General features: G+C 50.5%; 1 protein-coding gene across 1 annotated transcript in view; it reads right to left on the bottom strand.

The window, feature by feature from the left end:
- The window catches only part of PRKN (parkin RBR E3 ubiquitin protein ligase), a 429,225-nt gene that overhangs the window by 310,897 nt on the left and 99,859 nt on the right, over window positions 1-18,469 (bottom strand). The window lies entirely within an intron of this gene.

Here is an 18,469-nt window from a genome sequence, read left to right as displayed (position 1 = left end):
CTCACCGGTGCTGGGTGTATCTGGGGCCACAGAGGCAGGAAGCTGGTATGAGCCCTGGGCTCCAGTCGGGGCCCTGGGAGAGATCGTGGAAACAGAGTTCACAGAGTTCCACCCAGAGCCGTGGAGGGAAGCCCAGGGCTACAGGGGACGGGCTAAAACGCCACAGGACCATCATAAGACGACAGCGATGGAGACGGTGAAATACTGGTATAGGAGACCAATGGAGATCAATGGATTGCAACGGGAAGTCCTCGTTGATGTGAGAATCTGGTGACAGACGGGTACAGTATTCAATATGAGGACGAGAGAGACTCACGTACAAATGGGGCGTCCACGTGGGAACACAGGAGGGTGACGTTAGCGTGTCAGCGTGGGGCAGGCTTTACGTACAAAGGCCACGGAGAGAAGGTGGATCAACGTGTCTTCACTGAGTGGGGAACATCCGTGAGTTCACATGCACTCAGAGCCACGCCTGAGAGCTCGCTCCGTCTGCGCGGAGGAAGTAAACCTATTTATTGAGCACGTAACGCTGCCGTGTCTGAGCGCTGGGTGCTGGCTGCGCTGGCGACTGCAAGCTCTAACGCTGAAGTGGGAGAAAACAGTTTCCATCAGAGCACTCTTCGGAAGGAACCCAGCTTGCTGGGCGGACCCAGTCCGTGCTGTCCTTGCCCTGTGGGTCCGGCTGTCGGATCGCTGTGTGGGAAGCGAGGGCTGGGCATGAAGGATGACGTGCTGGAGGGGGCCGAGGGCTGCTCCTGTGCAGCACGAGCTGAGCCGTGTGGCTCAGGGCAGGCCGGCCCCACAGGCAGGGCCCTGGGCCCTGGGCCCCAGCGAGGTCCTACAGTGAGGAGCTGCCTTTGTGACTCAGACACCATGTGATTAAAATACACACGTTTTAATAAAACACTAATGACTGTAAACACGGCGATGTCTGGGTGAAACACTGCCCACAGGGCAGCAAACATCAATCCTCGTGCGGGACACGTTTGCTCGCTCAGTAACATGTGCGTCCTGGCGCCGTATCTTACTGTTATGGCTTTCAAAATATGTCATTTGCAATGTTTTGGGCTGTGGATATGTCTATAAAAGTGTTTCCAGAAGAGCTTCTATGCATTATGCATGGTTTGCTTATCTGAGAGAAGGTCTAAGCTAAGCTTGTTTTGAAGATCAGCTAAATTCAGCATATGAACATTTTATCAAATTCTCTTTCTGTTGATCCTTGGCATTTAAATATTCAGGAAGAGTGGCAACATAATGTAAGCAAATTTGGCCACGCGTCCTGACCGACCGAGAAGCGGTGCTCAGCGAGCGCAAGCTCCGCCCGTCCGCGGGGTCCCCTGTGCTGAGCCACACAGAGTCCGGCGCTGAGAGCAGGGGTCTGGTGGCCAAGGAACAAGCCAGCGACGCTAATGAATGGTCTCAAGTTGTTTTTTAAATTTCAGCCGACACAGGTTCTCTCTGTGCTCGCAGGGGGCTGGGTGGACACGTTCACACAGCGCTGCCTGCAGCACGCGCGACACGTCTGCAGCCCGGCGCTCCTTCCCGCACGGGTTTCGCGTGGCTGGACAGGCAGGTCTTACATTTCTGCAAACGTGGGTCATTGAGAGTGAACGGCAACCAGAGTCTCCGCCATCACTGAGGTGCTTGAGGACTGAGTGTGCGTACGGGGTGATGGAGCCCTCACAAGCCAAGCCCAAGTTCGGGGGCGCCCACAGGGACTGCCATCCCCCAGACCGCTCTCCTCCCCCTCTGCTCCTGTCCTCACCCCCTTCTTAGCCGTCTCTGCCCCAGCCCGATGATTTAACGTTTTATTTTTCCTGTAAAGTTGGGGCAGCACTGAAGGTACTGGATTCGGTGGGAAAGGATCAGCCCAGCTCGCTTGGCACAGGGTGGCAGCCCCGGGAAGGCCCGCCTTCGCCCTGATGCGCTGACAGTCAACAGGAGAGGCAGACACTGACTATAAATGCGCTTCTTAGTCCAGGCCGCGCGGCCTTGGGGCTGAACGCAGAGGCGGGGATGGCATTCTGGGCGGAGGAAGCAGTGGGACCAAGGCCTGCGCCATGAGGGGTGTAGAGCAAGCATGTCAAACTCACGGCCCGCGGGCTGCGTGTGGCCACAACGAATATTTTTGCGGCCCAGCGAATATAACGGTATGCAAACAAACGTTTTAATAAAAATTTCATAACTTAATTTTTACAATATCCTGTTATACATAGTTATTAATAACAAACTACAACGTTCGCTAATGACTGATGACTATAATCGTGTTGCATTCATGTCCCTTACGTGCCTTAAGCGCAGGCGCACCATTTCTCTCCACTAATACCAGCAGCGAATATTTCAGCAGCCGATGGCCACGTCATTAGTCTTGGACTGACTTGTTTGGTGTGCGCAACAGGAAATATTTTGCTTTCGGAGAACAAGAAAAATAGGTTTATTTGCGTTACGCTTATTAATTTGTGCTATTATTCCGTGTCTGGTAAGTTAATGTTCAAGAAAAAAATATTTTTTTAAAAATGTTCTATTATTTGTTAACAAGGACTCATTTATTTCAGCCCTTTGTATTCAGCATGTCTCTATCGAAATAAACCTACGTTTCTATGAAAATTGAAGCTTTTGTTTTTTTGGGGCCACATCAACGTAAACCTGGTTTATTTGGCCCGGGCTAGCCTCTGAGTTTGACATGCTTGGTGTAAAGTCAAGGGTGTGCTGAGGGAGGGAAGGCAGACAGCGGGGCCAGGTGAGGGGATGAGCGATGAGGCAGACCTTCTGATTTTAGGCTTCAGGTGGTGAGCCTGGTCTTATTCTTTTGAAATTTGACCTAAACATTAAAATCCCAGAAAAGAAAATAATCGCATTTATAATAATCCTCCAAACCAATTTTAAGTAAATTTTAAGTGGGCAAAACAAAATATACAAATGAGGAAAGGAAGGAGCCTAGCTGTCCTCAGCTTCCTTGAACACAGCACAGACCAATACTGTCGGGATCACCCCGGGAGCTGCTGGGGCCACGGTTCCCAGTTCTGACAAACGCAACTGCAACAGCCTGGACAGAGAAATCATTCTTTTCCAGAGAAATCCTCCCAGGAGGCATCTGTGGGTAATAGCACACACTCCCCATTAGCAATATATATATATATATATATATATATATATATATATAGAGAGAGAGAGAGAGAGAGAGAGAGAGAGAGAGAGAGAAACATCAATGATGAGAGAGAATCATGGATTGGCTGCCTCCTGCACACCCCCGACTGGGAATTGAGCCCGCAACCTGGGCATGTGCCCTGATCAGGAATGGAACCATAACCTCCTGGTTCATAGGTCAATATTCAATCACTGAGCCATGACAGCTGGGCCTGATTTTATATACTAAGCAGAACTGAAGGAGTGATAGGGACAAAAATAGATGAATTCTCTGGACAACTGGAGGCACTGCAGGCATCAGTACCCTATGTAGGAGGTGCTGACCATTTATTTTTGCTCCCAATGGTTTGGGATGACTCCAGTAATTTTAGTCAGTGTTATAGAAATTAAAAACCACAGAAACTTCCCTAGCCATGATAATAATAATAATAATAATAATTATTATTATTATTATATATATATTATGCAAATTAGCCGGGCATCACAACCGGCTCAGGAAGAGGCTGCATCAGGACCGCTCAGGAGGAGCTGTGCACGCAGGTGGGCGGGAGGGGACTGCGTGCCGCCCCCAGCCCCAGCGGACAAACACCAGGGGTGGGGGCGTGCTCCGAGGGGCCGAGGCGCGGCTTGGAGCACACCCCTGGTGGGTGGCGGCAGCAGCCGAGCGAAGCAGCCCCGGTCCCAGATGCCTGGGGGCAGCTGGAGCAAAGCAGCCTGTGTCCCGGGTGCCGGAGGGCAGCTGGTGCCGGCGGCCAGGGGAAGGAAGGCCTATTTTTGCACGTATCTTCGTGCATTGGGCCTCTAGTGTACTTATAAAATTGGAAGAAATATAGTCAGGAAAATAATGTAAGTATTGGTAAAGCAAACTGCTTACTTCAGTGTGAAGAGGAAGCAACAATTGTTAGCGTGAACTGGTTATGAGTTACAGGTTCTAGTCATCCCAATATATGTTTTAAGGATTTTCTTTATTACTTAATCGACTTCCTCTTCCTATGCCCACCGCTAAATTGTAAACCTTCAGCTGTTTGCTGTATCTGTTCCTGGAGTTACTTATTCTCAAATTAAGTATATACAGTGTATCCCCAAAACTGTATGCACACTTTGAATAATTATAAAGGCAATGTTAATTAAAATTAATTTCATTTTCAAAATCTAATAGAATCTACAGACATAGTGTAATTTTTTTGAATACCTTGTATATATATTGTATGCACACAGGTGGATTCATATACTTCATTACAGTAACACATAAATAAAAAAAATCTAATAATTCTCTCTTTAATATTAACTATTGTATTTAACATGGGTGGTTTTGTTCTACCTTAACACTCACTAGTGGATATGTATAGGTTGACTACATTAGAAAACACACCTAATAACTGTAATAATTCACAAAAGTTCATCACAAGCAAAGAGCAGACTGCTTCTAAATTAGATCAGCCACCTTGAACTGATACGACAAATACTACAGCATGTAGCTCCTTAAATGGGATTATTACTGGGGCTGATTTACATCTAATTTCCTCCTTTATAACGTGGGCTTTGACCTGTGGCACGTTTCACACCTCCCGGAACGGGGCGGGCACAGTGTTTGCCACGCCTCTCCGTTCCAGTGCAGAATCACAAGAGCTGCCACGAGCCAGGCGGCGTGTCCCTGAGGACACGGATGACTTGGGCCTGGAGGTGCGGGTCACCTTCCCTGTCCCAGTGGCAGCTCGAGCCACATCCTCAGGCGTCTGCTTCCTCACTGTGTGTTGGCTCTAGGCCAGTTACTCCTTCAGGCTGGGGAAGGGGCTCCTGTGTGTGTTCAGTTTGGGGTTTGTATGGCCAGAATGTGCCTCCCGATTCTTCTCCCCAATTCCTCAGCCAGCTGTCGGGATAGAGGCCTTGCCTGACTGTGTTTCCTTGATGTGCCCCTATCTTTCCGCCTTCCCTCTTCTCATGGAGCTCAGATGAAGTGAACATAGAGGATCTCTCTCTCTCTCTCTCTCTCTCTCTCTCTCTCTCTCTCTCTCTCTCCAGTCCAGGCTGGCATAATCATGGCTTTTATCTGAGATGATGGAATTCTAAACAGGCTCACATAATACAAGCCCATCTCATTTTTTTCTATTTCCCAGTGAATAAATGGCCCTTTAGTACAAATGCATTTACTTTGAATATATTTGTTGCTTAATCCACAACTAAATGGACTCAAGACATAAACTGTGTTCTCTGCTGTTGTCTGATACAGGAAGGACATCTTCATGTATCAAGTGCATTGCACTTCTATGGATCAGTAAAATAAGTAGAGATATCCAAGCATAATCATTCATGTTAACAAATATGAGTGAGCATAGAAGAACCTAATTTTGGAGTTACAAATAAATTAAAGGACACCATTGATCATTTACCTTCCCAAGAAGAGTTCACACTTTTCTACACTATCTACACTAGCTACTATTTTAGAAAAAACCCACAATAGTGTAAATTCCATTTTAGTAGCTGATGTTTTTACTAGTAGTACAACAGTCAGTTGAATTAAAAATTAACAGTGGTTATAAAAACTATGAGGATATGAGTGCTCTTCACCAAATCGGCTTCAAACGCAATGCTGAAAGTCACAGAGGGCAGGAGGCCTTGACCGAGGTGAGCCCTGCAGTCCACTGAGGGCGGCGTCTGTGTTTTGCCGGAGCGTGTTTCACCTCAGATCTGCCTCCCACCGGCCTGGGCTGCCCTTCCACGCACCAGACTCTCCTGGTCACTGGTCATCGTTTGACCTATGAAATCTACTCTACGTACAACTGGCTTCTCCATGATTACTTTCATAGCTATTGCCAAGTATTACTATAATCTGATGGGCGTATTTAAAAACTCTGTTCAGTCACAAAGAAGTCTTACAATTGTCCAACAATTGCTGTTAGATGCCTTGATTAAAATGTAGTGAATTTTTTTTCCCTGGGCACAAATTTGCTCTTTACTGCACTATTTCTAGTAAATTACTTACTCAATTTTGTCATTCAAATTTTTAAATGAAAAGAAAACGTCTAAGGCTCTGAGTAAAAAGGAAGATTAAGAGTGTCAGAATTATTCTGACTCAACGACTTTAGCCAAGCAAATCTTTTTAAAACAGCTCAAATAGTATGAGCGTTTTACAAATGAGCTTTAAACATCTTTAATCTAAATTGCTCTTAACTTCTGAATACCTAGCAAACTGCTATTTGCAGCCTGAATACAAACATTCATGCTGGATTAATACAGAGAAATCTGGGCAAATCCGTGATTAATATATTTTTTTCCAGTTTCCAATATCCATCTCTGTTTAAGGAAGGGGGTTAATGGATGCTACTGCAGTAATTTAAATATGAGATTAATTTCATTTTCCCATCATCACTGTCCTTCCCATCAGAACTGTCACTATCGCTAGCGTCTCCAGTTCATTATTTCCATTTCCATCTACTCGTTTCACCGAGGAGAGCACCAGTGAACGCCTCCCCCTTCCCACCCCTACAGGAAGCACAGGACACCCTCTCTCTGTGCAGAGAAACGCCAGCAGGAGGGCAGACTCCAGCTGAGAGCCAAGGAGCTTGAGGCCCTCCCTGTAAGTTACGGCTACAGCTTTTCTCCCTCTGCAGAACCGTCAACACTGCCCACTGGGAAGGGGAATGGGAACATTCCAGAACAGCTGGGTGGCCTGCCCGAGGTCACTCAAACAAGTGACAGCAGCAGGTCCAGCTGGATCCATATCGGCACTCCTCCGCCACACCCAGCCCAGGGGCACTGCCCACACACACACACCGCCGGGTCACCATGACAACCGACTGACATCAGTGCTCGCTCAGACGATCCGCACAGGAGGTCAGGCAGGACGGGGCAAGGTGCAGCCTCAGCGCGGATCGGGGCGGACATAAACACGTAAGTAGAGACTGGACCAGGCGCAAGCCAAGATGGAGTCAGGTTAGTAGGTTATTTTCACAGAGTATTTTAACTTCTTCCTGAAGGTCAGTGTTGTCTTTTTAGTGCAAATTTCAAGTATTATGTAAACAATACCAAGTTAACATAGAAAAGGTAAAGGTTGGAATGATCCTCAACGAAGTACTTGGTCGCTCTGCGAACCTCCTTCCTCTCTGGCGTCAGAAGGGGGTGACAAGATCACGTGTCTGCGGGACATGACGGTGCGCGCCACAACTGTGGTTTCCCTTTCTCTCTCTCCTCGCCCGGCAGTGGGGACAGAGAGATGAAAAGGGCATGTTTGTCGTGGAAGAACACCCAGCGTGTGCGGCACAGGCACACCCACAACAGACAAACAGCACCGAGGCGCCGAGGGAGGAGGCGCGTCCTGCTCAGGACACGGCCGCGCACAGAGCGGAGGCTGCTCCGCGGAGGTAATGGAGGGCAGGATCGAAGGCCGTTTGGTCACGAAAGCACTGAATCAATGACGGTACCAATGACTGTGCTCCATGCGACAACAGCGCCCCGGCCCCAGGCTGGACGCCCGGGTACTTCAATGCCTCAAGTAGAGGAGCGGACGCGTCCTTTTCTGTCCTACGTGCGCACATGGAGGAACGCCTTTCACGGTGACCGTGAAGTGTCCTCACCACCCAGTGTGACGTCCCCCTGCCCAGGGCGCCGGTCCTCTGGGTCCCAGGTCACTTTAGCTCCAAGTTATGTGTTACGGTGACCTGATCTGTTCTCTGTGAAGACAGTGGGTGAAACCATAAAGAGGGAAGCTTATGCTCACCCCCCCCCCCCCCCCCCCCTCCCTGTGTCTCCCTCGGTCCCCACCCCGCATCCTCACCCCGCATCTTCACCCCGCATCCTCACCCCGCATCCTCACCCCGCATCCTCACCCCGCATCCATGCTGTGAGGCCGCCGGTCCCCGTGCCTCGGTCTTGCTTGTTGTCAGGGAGCATCCCTACCAGGAAGCCGTCTGCTGCCCAGGCGGAACCCCTCAGGGCCGCGTGCGCCCTGCTTGGCCACGATGATCAGAGGCGAGGGCAGGGCTGCCTTTTGTAATTCTCCAGCATATTCTCGGAGCTGGTGAGATTTAGAGACTTTCTAAGTCTTGCAAAATTAATTGAAATATGAGTTATGTTTCTAGAACTTCAGAGCACTATTTGGAAGCGAGCGCTGCTTGGTGAACAGTGTTAACTAATTCCGAGACAAGTCACAACATTATTTAAAATCATGCCAGACGCCTTGCCGGCAGCAGCGGCCCCAGCGCGGCCCCAGCCTCCTCCCCAGAGAGGCAGTCATTCAATGCGCAGCGTCTGCGTGCTCCTTTCAAAGAGCTGCACGAATCAGGAAAACAAAAAACCCACAGCTTTCTTTAAACCGATGCTCAGTTAGGGCAGCCCCAAGTTCCTACAGGAGAAATTAACAGGAAACACAAAATGGCAAACCGCATGGCTTCTCTTTTCTTCTCTACAGCGCACATGTACATGTCCTACACATATACGTCATATGTGTGGGTCTGCATACCACTTATACAAAGTTTAAGAAATACTTTGTTGTTGGTAAATGAGAGTTGCATGCTGCTGGGGTTTTTTTTTTTCAAGTTTTCTATCAATTTTATTAGATATTTTATCACTTCTAAAAACTATTATTTTGAGAAGATTCCCATAAATCTCCCAGCAAAGTTTTGGGGGCCTAGCTTCACACAGCACTTGCCTGGGCTAATGAGATCCTAGGATTTGGTTACAGCAGTTGCTAACCCTGTCTGCACATTAGATTCACCGGGGGAGCTTTTAAAACGATTAAATAGCAAAACACCTGACACGTGGTAGCCGATCGATGAGTGGAAATTTATTCCTCTATTAGTCCTTCCGGCCCTGCTCCAGTTCCGTGTTCCCCAAGTGCCTACCGAGCGAACCTGACAGCGGAGCCCCTGACCCTGTGACCCCAAACTTCCTGGCCGCGTCCGGGTTCTCTGCCCTCCTGTCCCCGCAGGCCGAGAGTGCGGGCCTCACCAACGGGCACTGGGTATCCGTCCCCTCTCGCCTGCAGGACGGTCTGGAACTGCTGCCAGCTCCAACCTCATGATCGCCCGCCCTGCAGCACCCTCCCAAAGCCACCGCTCAAGTTCACGGGCCGCAGCTCCTCACAGCCCTCCTCCCAGTCGGGGTCTCCTTGTCTCCGGAACCTCATCTCCATGCTCCCCAGCCGGAGACCCTCTGCTTCACCCGCACCCCCTTCCTGGAGTGAGAGAAGGCTTGGAGTGGACGGTGTTCCCCCTTCTTTGCACGTCCCGACTTCCATGCCGCCTCCTGCGCGCGTTGTCTTTTCTCACGCCCGGCTCTCCCCCAGAAATGTCCCTCTCCGTCAGCCACGCTTCCCGCGGCCTTGTCACTTGCGTGGATGAGGAATGTGTAACGTTTGCAGGGAACGCTTCTGTAAGAGGTGAAAGCCAAATCGCCAGGGACCGTGTGCCATTTGTCCCAGCGCTTCATTTCTCTCGTGGTTATGTCTACATTTGTGGACACTCTTCATAAAGCATGTGACCCGGGGCAGCTGCTAGAGCATTCCCTAGATCCTGCCATAAATCCTGTCGTCTCCACAAGTTACCATCTCTCTTCCACACAGTTCAGTGAGGAAGAGCAAAATATAACTTTGAAAATCAAAGCCATGCTCTAACCCAGTGGTTCTCAACCTTCTGGCCCTTTAAATACAGTTCCTCATGTTGTGACCCAACCATAAAATTATTTTCGTTGCTACTTCATAACTGTCATGTTGCTACTGTTATGAATCGTCATGTAAAGATCTGATATGCAGGATGGTCTTAGGCAACCCCTGTGAAAGGGTCGTTCGACCGCCAAAGGGGTCACAACCCACAGGTTGAGAACCGCTGCCCTAGCTGATTTGGCTCGGTGGATAGAGTGTCGGCCTGCTGACTGAAGGGTCCCGGGTTTGATTCCGGTCAAGGGCACATGCCCGGGTTGCGAGTTCGATCCCCAGTAGGAGGCGTGCAGGAGGCAATAGATCAATTATTCTCTCTCATCATTGATGTTTCTATCTCTCTCTCCCTTCCTCTCTGAAATCAATGAAAAAATATTTAAAACAAATCAGAGCCAGACATGGAGAAATACCTGAGGCCAATGTGACTTTAACACTGTCACTGCTCGGCACAACGCAGTGACCCGCCTCAAGGAAAAGCGGCTTCAAGTTGGGGTGCTGTGTGGTGTGGCAACACGTCCAGCCGACCGCTCTCCCCAACGGAGCCCACGTTGTAGCTGAAAATAAGGAATCTGCATGGAATCTAGGAAGAATGGCGTGTGCCCGTTTCCCTGGAGATCGGCTGCCCTTTCGAGGGGGCACGGGCCTCCCGGTAAAGGGCGGAGCCTGAAGCCACGGGGTCAGCAGCACCGACCCCCGCCAGGACCTGCACAGCCACACGGCCTGGCTGTCTCTGCGGCCTTCCTCCGCCGGGAGACGCACGTCGGAAAGACAGAGCTGTCTGTGCGGGGCGCACGCCTGCTGGGTGCGTGTACTTACATGACAGCGATGGTAAAACGGGGCTTGTCGTGTCAGGCAGGTGCGGGAGGCAGGACACCCTCTCTGCACACTGCCTCGGGGCTGCGTGTGGCGGGCGGGCGGCCGGGTCAATTACACGGGGCCGCGAGGGGCGATGAAGACAGATGGGCCTCGTTCTGAACAGCAGCGTCAGTAAAATGGAAGCTGGGGACATATTAACGCGATGGCCAATTACTTAGGAGCGTGGCTTTGGCCAGAGCTGCAGAATGTATTTATATCGAGTCTTCCTAGAGAAAAGGAATGTTGTCATTAACGAGAACGAACATGGAGGGAACGTAACAAATAACTGGTGTATCTTCATTTCTGGAGAAAAACATTTCTCACAGGAAAGTTAGGGTCCTGTCACTCCCCTCACCTAAGAAATCAGACGCGTGGGGTGAAGTGCATTTGGGAGTGCTGGCCAGCGATATCTCATCCTTGTTCATGTCAGTGAGCTGTCCGCGTCTCCCTGCCCACGATGGACTTGTTTTAATTCTCCCACTCAGCCCCCTGCCCCTGCTGCACCCACAGCACCTCTGTCACAGAGAAATGTGAGGCGCCCGGCGGCAGCGACACCGGGTCTGTGTGCAGACCAGCGAGGCTCGGAGACATTGCCTGTGTCTCGGGCTCAGGGCCACTCGTCTCCCGGAGACACACCGAACGCCAGAGCTGCGAGAAGCCCAGGCAGACACCCACCGGATCGCAGCTCCACTGCGTGTCAACCAGGTTCTCCCGCCTCCAACGGCAGAAGACAAGCCTGCCGGCGCCGTGGGAAGAGGGGACCGAGCCCTGACACGCGCTCTGCGGCTCTGCTGTCTTTAGTGGCGATTAGCCAACTCAGAGAGCGAAAGGATAAGGGCCTCATCAAAAGATGTGAGCGAAAACCAAAAGAGAAGAAATGCCACAGTAATTTCCCACCCACCCGAAGGGTTGCTGCTCAAAAAAAAAAAAAAAAAAAGTGTGGAGAATTTACATAAATTCTAGGATATGATCAATGTTCACTAAAACCTCAATAACATAGCCAGACAGGACACAAACCTTACAAAAGCAATGTAAGTCAAATCCAGCTTCCCCAAGCTCATGGCCTCACAGGAGGTCATTAACTGATGCTCAACGAGTTATCGCAATGAAAATAAACACAGTATTTGATCTGTCTACATCTCCATATTATTTATGTAGATCAGAAGGTGCCTAGAAATTTCTAAAAGGCACAAGTCAATCAACCAGTGACTCAGTGACCAGTCACAAACTAAATCACTACGGAAAGGTACTAATAACATCTGTAACGTTAAAACGGGAGGAAGACCCCAGAGGTCTGGACGCGCCTGTGCCGCTCTCTCTCATTCCATCCTCGGGACATACAACAACCTCCCAAGTTCACTGATGTCTGTCTGTCTACGTTTTCCACCATTTTTTTCTCGGTCAGACAGTTATAAATTACAATCCAACATACCAGGGAGGCACGGGATTCGCAGCAAACAGCTTCTCAGAGGTCTCTGAAACCGGCCTTCCCACCTCCCCTTCCGGAAGGTTATTTCATGCCATCTGCTCAGCCTTTCCAACATCGAGCCCCTTCCCGGGGCAGATGCTGGTCTTGGCTCTGGCGGTTCAACCATGAAGAAAATGGCGGAAATGTTGGCCCTCGTGTAGGAAGAGAGATGAGCTACGTACACCTCGCGGGCAGAGAACGTGGGTCGGAGGGCAGAGAGCCGGGTCCAGGTAGGGCGCGCAGGGCAGGCGCGTTGGGTGGCTGGCTGGTGACAGGCAAACTGGCGAATTATGTGGGTACTGACCGGCCTCTGACTCTCCCGGTGACCGATTTAACCCGTAATTCCCGGGCCCTTGGAGCTGCTCACACATGGTGAGTGCGGTGTGTCTGTTGGAGTTGAGGGAACATCAAGCGTTCACTGACGGCTGCGGTTACATTGCAGGGCAGGTCCCCAGACCGGGCTGTGGGAACAGGTGCTACCGGGCAAGTGTGCCCAGGGATGCTCAGTGCTCGCAGCCCAGGAACTCCTCTGGGGGAGGTGACGCTGTTCCTTCACTCTGCAGCCATATGTGACCATTACAGCGGCAGGAACCACTAACACAGGCCTGTCCTCGGTGCGTGCTTCCCACAGCCGGGAAGTAAACAGGGCGCAGGCTAATGACGCCCAGAGGAGTCAGGAAACTTGCGAAGGGTCACATGAGTAACGACAGAGAGAACTGAGAGCTCAGCCTGTGTCTGATGAAGCCAATGCCCGTGTTCTAACCACTCAAATACACTACTTCCTAAATCTATTTTTTTTAAATGAATTACCATATGGCATTTCAACAGGAGAGGTTAACATTGAGGTGTCCATTCATTTTCGGAGACAGTGTGATGAGCGGCGAACCCGAGCTGTGGAGTTAAAGGAGTGGTTCTCAACCTTGGCTGCACATTGGAATCACCTGGGAGTCTTTTTAAAATCCTGATTTCTGGGCCTCATCCTCCGGAAATTCTGTTTCTTTGTTATGGGGTGGGGCCACAACATTAGTAACAAAGAAACAGCATTTCCGGAGGATGAGGCCCAGAAATCAGGATTTTAAGAAGATTCCCAGGTGAGCTAAAGGATCTGGAATCGAATCCTTGTTTGACCATCAGCAGCAGGTCACACAGCATCCTGAGCCTCAGCAGGTCCGTTCATCAGCAGGAGGTGATCCTCCTCCCGGGACTGCGGGCAGCCGGGCAAGGCCTGGGGCGCGGAGCACACAGCCGAGGCAATGGTCCCTTCCACTTTCCAGTCTACAATACGCTAGAATAGGGAAGGTCATTAAAGCACTAGGAAATCTTGAACTTTTGAAAGGAGCTCTGAAAGAATATCATGAACAAAGGAAAAATGAGAACAAACAATGCTTTTTTCCCTAAATATACAATTATTCAGAGATGATTTCCTTTCTTTTTTAAATTAAAAATTATTGTCTTCCTGATTTTAAAAAATAAGGCCTGGCCCTCGCTGGTTTGACTCAGTGGATAGAACGTCAGCCTTGGGATCAAAGGGTCCCGGGTTCGATTCCAGTTCAGGGCACACACCTCGGCTGCAGGCTCCTCCCTGGGATCAGGCCCTGGTCGGAGGAGGGCAGGGGCGGGGGCATGCAGGAGGCAACCAATCGATGTGTTTCTCTCACATCGATGTTTCTCTCTGTCTTCCCCTCTCTCTCCCACTCTCTCTTTTCTTTCGTGTAGAAGCTTTCATGACGCACACGGTGTTTGAAAAGGTCACGACTGGTAAGTGTGCAGCTCACTGTTCATAGACGAAGCCCCTGTGTGAGAACCACCCAGAGGATGAGTCTGTGTCCGCTGAGGACAGAGAACACGCAGGGGTCCCTGCCACGTGTCCGTGAGCCCCTGGAGGCAAAGGACCTTTGTGTTGCTGTTGTTCTCCACAGTCCGAGACGCTTCATTTGTTGTGGAGACTGACAGGGGGCGCTGTCCCTGCACTCGACGACGGTTATTACATGCTTCCTGAGCACTCCGCGGGGCGTGCAGCCATGGCGCATGGGTCCCTGGAGGACAGGTGGTACAGACGGATATGCTAATCTAATTACGAAAAATTAAGTTTCATGAAGGGAATAAAAGCAATGCTACAGTCAAGAATAACAGGGTGTCCTACCTAGAAAGAGTGAATAGGGAAGCAAGTCAGAGATGCGTTATGGAGGGAAACTTGCATAACAAGGTCCCAGCTATGGGAGCAGAAAAGAAAAGAACTTTCTAGATAAAGGCAGCAGCAGGAACAGAATTCTGATGTCTGGCTCTTCCACAGATGGAAAACCAGACTGCAGGGAGCACAGGAGGACTGGAGACAGGGACCAGGGTGGGGCATGGACTCAGGGAGCACAGGGGGAGGGACCAGGGCATGGATTCAGGGAGCACAGGGGGAGGGACCAGGGCATGGACTCAGGGGACACAGGGGGAGGGACCAGGGCATGGACTCAGGGGACACAGGGGGAGGGACCAGGGCAGGGCATGGACTCAGGGAGCACAGGGGGAGGGACCAGGGCATGGACTCAGGGAGCACAGGAGGAGGGACCAGGGCATGGACTCAGGGAGCACAGGGGGAGGGACCAGGGCATGGACTCAGGGGGCACAGGGGGAGGGACCAGGGCATGGACTCAGGGGGCACAAGAGGAGGGTCCAGGGCATGGACTCGGGGAGCACAGGGGGAGGTGGAGAACAGGGGACATGGCCCTGTAGGCCAAGACTATGACTTCGATCTCTGTCTAAGTGCAATGTAGGGTAGTAAAGAATTTTTATTAGGGAAGAGAAGAGATCCAATTCATGTTTTAAAAAGATGACCCTAGTCGTTACACAAGTGGGTGGCAAGAGAGAAAGCAAGGTTCCAGGAAAAGGATTCTCACAGTAACACAGACATTCAGGATGTACTCTGCCACTAGCCCAACCATTTTGTGGATGAACTGGATGTGGGGGCGTGGGGGGGAGAATGGGGAATCAATCAGGTTTTATTTCAGGAATCATGTAGAATGAGGCATCATTCACGGAGACAGAGAGGATTCGTGGAGAAATAGGTTTCCAGGGGGAAAGCAAGAGCTTAGTTGTGAACATATTAAGTTTGAGATGTTCCAGAAACATCCACGTGGAGCTGTCAAGCACGTAATTTGGATAAATGAGAAAGGGGCACGGAGGGGAGATCCAAGTTAGAGATACAAATTTGGGCGTTATTAGCATATAGATGGTTTTTAAAGCCATGGGAACGTAATGTAAAGAGAAGGTGACGAGAACTCGGTGCCAAGCTATGAGGAACTTGGAAGGTGGTCAGATGCAGACCAGAAAAGGCATAACACAACAATGGAAATCTGTGCATTACAGGAGCCTCTAAGTCCCTATAGCCTTTTAACATACTCTCTGGATGCTGCTCTTACTACAAATGTTGTTTCCTTAAAATATATTTTTATTGATTTTAGAGAAAGAAGAAGGGAGAGGGAGAGTGAGAGAGAAACACTGATCAGTTGCCTTCCTTATGTACCCCAACCTGGGACTAAACCCACAACCCAGGCATGTACCCTGACGGGGAATCAAACTGACAACCTTCTGGTGCCCAGGGCAACTCTCAACCAACTGAGCCACACCGGCCGGGTCTACAAAGAGTTTATTTGGCGGCTTGATGACTGAAGAGCGCTCTTCCTCATTGTCAATATCACCCCATCATCTTCAGTAACCAGCTACTGTTCTGTGCGTGCTCTGTCCACTGAGCCAGACCGGCCAGATGCTCTATCCACTGAGCCAGTCCCTTACAGGTCCTCCTTAGCAACCAGGGACACACCCGAGCTGTTCTGCCATTAGGCACTTCAACAGACAGAAATTAAACAGGAGACGATGCTCCGCACACACGAGAAGACAGGCATGGCAGGAGAACCAGGTCTCTGACGATCTAGGCTTGTCACACTGGTGTGACCCAGCTGTGACCAGGACTGACCTCTCATGAAATGAGTGGTCTGACCAAGTGTAACAGCGATCCTGAGGAGCAAAGCCAATGAACGCCTGAGACCACTGTCATTAAAGTTTTGTTTACATTTGTATGTATTTCCTTACAGATTAATATGATGACAGAAAGGGCTGGACATGCTTCTCAGCTTCATTAACAGTGACTCCCTTCCTCTACTAGACTCATTAAGAGGATATATTTAGGTTTAAAAGATAGCATTTCCTTATGTGAAAGACCATAGATGATTCTTGGTGTCTGAGTGCAGTGAAAACCTTTAAACAAGTTTTTACTTGATTATGTTAGCCACATAACTAGCAATTATGTATATATATTCATACATATATATTCTCATATGTATTTATATATATACACAGATATATACATATGTATATATATAATCTTGGGTTAAAAATCACAGTCTAACACTATATTCATAATTATTTCAAAAGAGCAGCCATTCAGTTAGCTGTAAGTTCATAAAGGGTCAGCACATGACGATTCCAAATTAGAATCAGGAATGTCTAGTCAATGCGATAATAAACATCCAGAAGTCAAAGAAGGGCGGAGCCCAAGCAGGTGCCAGCCTGCAGCCTGGTCCTGTCTTACATTTTACAGATAGAACATCAAGGTCCTCAGAAATCCAGCGACTGTCAATAAAGTCACAGGTCCAGTGATCACACACATGACGCACAGCCACTCTCACGCCCCTCCCAGTGCTCTGTCCACGGAGACGCACTGCCTCCTGATTTTCACACTCGTTACTTCTCTGCCATAAATCGCAGCTGCACACCCGCGTTACCCACAGGGCACAGATATCAACCGCCCACGTCTGTCCATCCGGCTTCATCGGTGTGCACTCAGAGCGCCGCCTCCTTCTCAGATATCTCACTGGCATGAGTAAGAGGCCCTCCATTAGAGCGCAGGGGGAGCAGCAAACAGATCATTACAAACACCAAAGTCCTCAGTGAGAGCGTTGCCCACTGGGTATTCAGGCACCAGCAGAGAGGAAGAATGAGGATGATAACAGAGCGTTTCCAGGTACCAGAGGAGGCGCTCTAAGAGGGGGATGCCTGGTTTGAGCCCTAACTGGCAGGTGTTCAACCAGATGGGACGAGGAAGAGGAGAGGACGGCTGCGTAGCAGATCAGCAGATCGCCACCAGGGGCAGGGCTGGAGGCTGAGCCAGGATGGCATTGATAATGCCGCTGTCTCGGCTCACAGAGCCATCTGCCTGCACTTGACCTCAGCCAAAAGGCCGAGACCTGAGCGCAGGAAGCCACGGATGGAGCTGGCTGGCGGGCTGGCTGGGCTGCAGGGCCTTTCTCTAAGGACTGTGGGCGTTCTTCTGGGCAGTGGTGGCTATTACAGCAGTTTCCATCGGGGGACCGCCAGGGTCATTTTATGGGTACCTTCAGAACAGATCAACTCACAGAGACTGAGGTCCAATGTGGTAACACTGAAGTGATCTTAATCTAGAAAATTAACAAAGCAGATCTAAAAACGGTAGGATCCCAAATACCTGCTGCTTCCAACACTTTTCTGGGAAAAGGGGGATAATTGGTCAGGAAGTGCCAGTCGCTGCCTCCTCAGGTCATTTCCCCCTGCCCGGTGCTCACAGCTCCCCCGCCCCCCGCCCGGATGCTCACAGCCCCCCACGCCCCTGCCCAGGTGCTCACAGCCATACCCCCCCCCCTTGCTCACAGCCACACCACCCCCCTGCCTGGGTGCTCACAGCCATACCACCCCTCATCGGCCCGGTGCTCACAGCCCCCCACACCCCTGCTCGATGCTCACAGCCCCCCCACCCCCAGCCTGAACCCTGGCACCTTCACTTTGGACCTAGTCCTCCACAAGCTCCTTTACAAACGGTCCATCTGTGCCATCTGTGCCATCTGTGCCTTGGGATGGCCACGCGGGATCCTCAGAGGTGGGAACAGAGCCGAGGCCCTAGGCCTTCAGGGAGCCATGCTGAAGACGTTACCTTTCCCGGAAAAATCTACTTCCTCACTTACTCGTTAGTTACCTCTCAGATTTAAAGCTCAGGTGTTACTGCCCCTGCTTGGAGACCCCTGCAGGGCAAACAGGCCGGGAGGAATTTCTGGCTGCATAACGCCCCCCCCCCCCCCCAAGGCTTGCACCGGGGGACCCGAAAGGGACTCGCCTGCCCGCCCCGATGGCCACGGGTAGCCGGACACTTCACCGTGGTCACAGGCAGAGGCGGAAACATCGCTGGGGAACAGCAGTGCCCACAGTACTGGGCACTGCGCGCTCCTTTCAGAGGCCCAGAGTCACAGACCACATGTCCTACCCGAGAGAGAAATACTATCAATTCTACTGAAAAGCAGAATTATAGGAATCCTACTGGCTCTTTCAAT

This window comes from Myotis lucifugus, unplaced genomic scaffold (assembly GCF_000147115.1).
Source record: "Myotis lucifugus unplaced genomic scaffold, Myoluc2.0 scaffold_483, whole genome shotgun sequence".
NCBI lineage: Eukaryota > Metazoa > Chordata > Mammalia > Chiroptera > Vespertilionidae > Myotis > Myotis lucifugus.
Note: the sequence above shows the minus strand (reverse complement) of the source record. Positions and strands in the feature narration are given on the sequence as shown.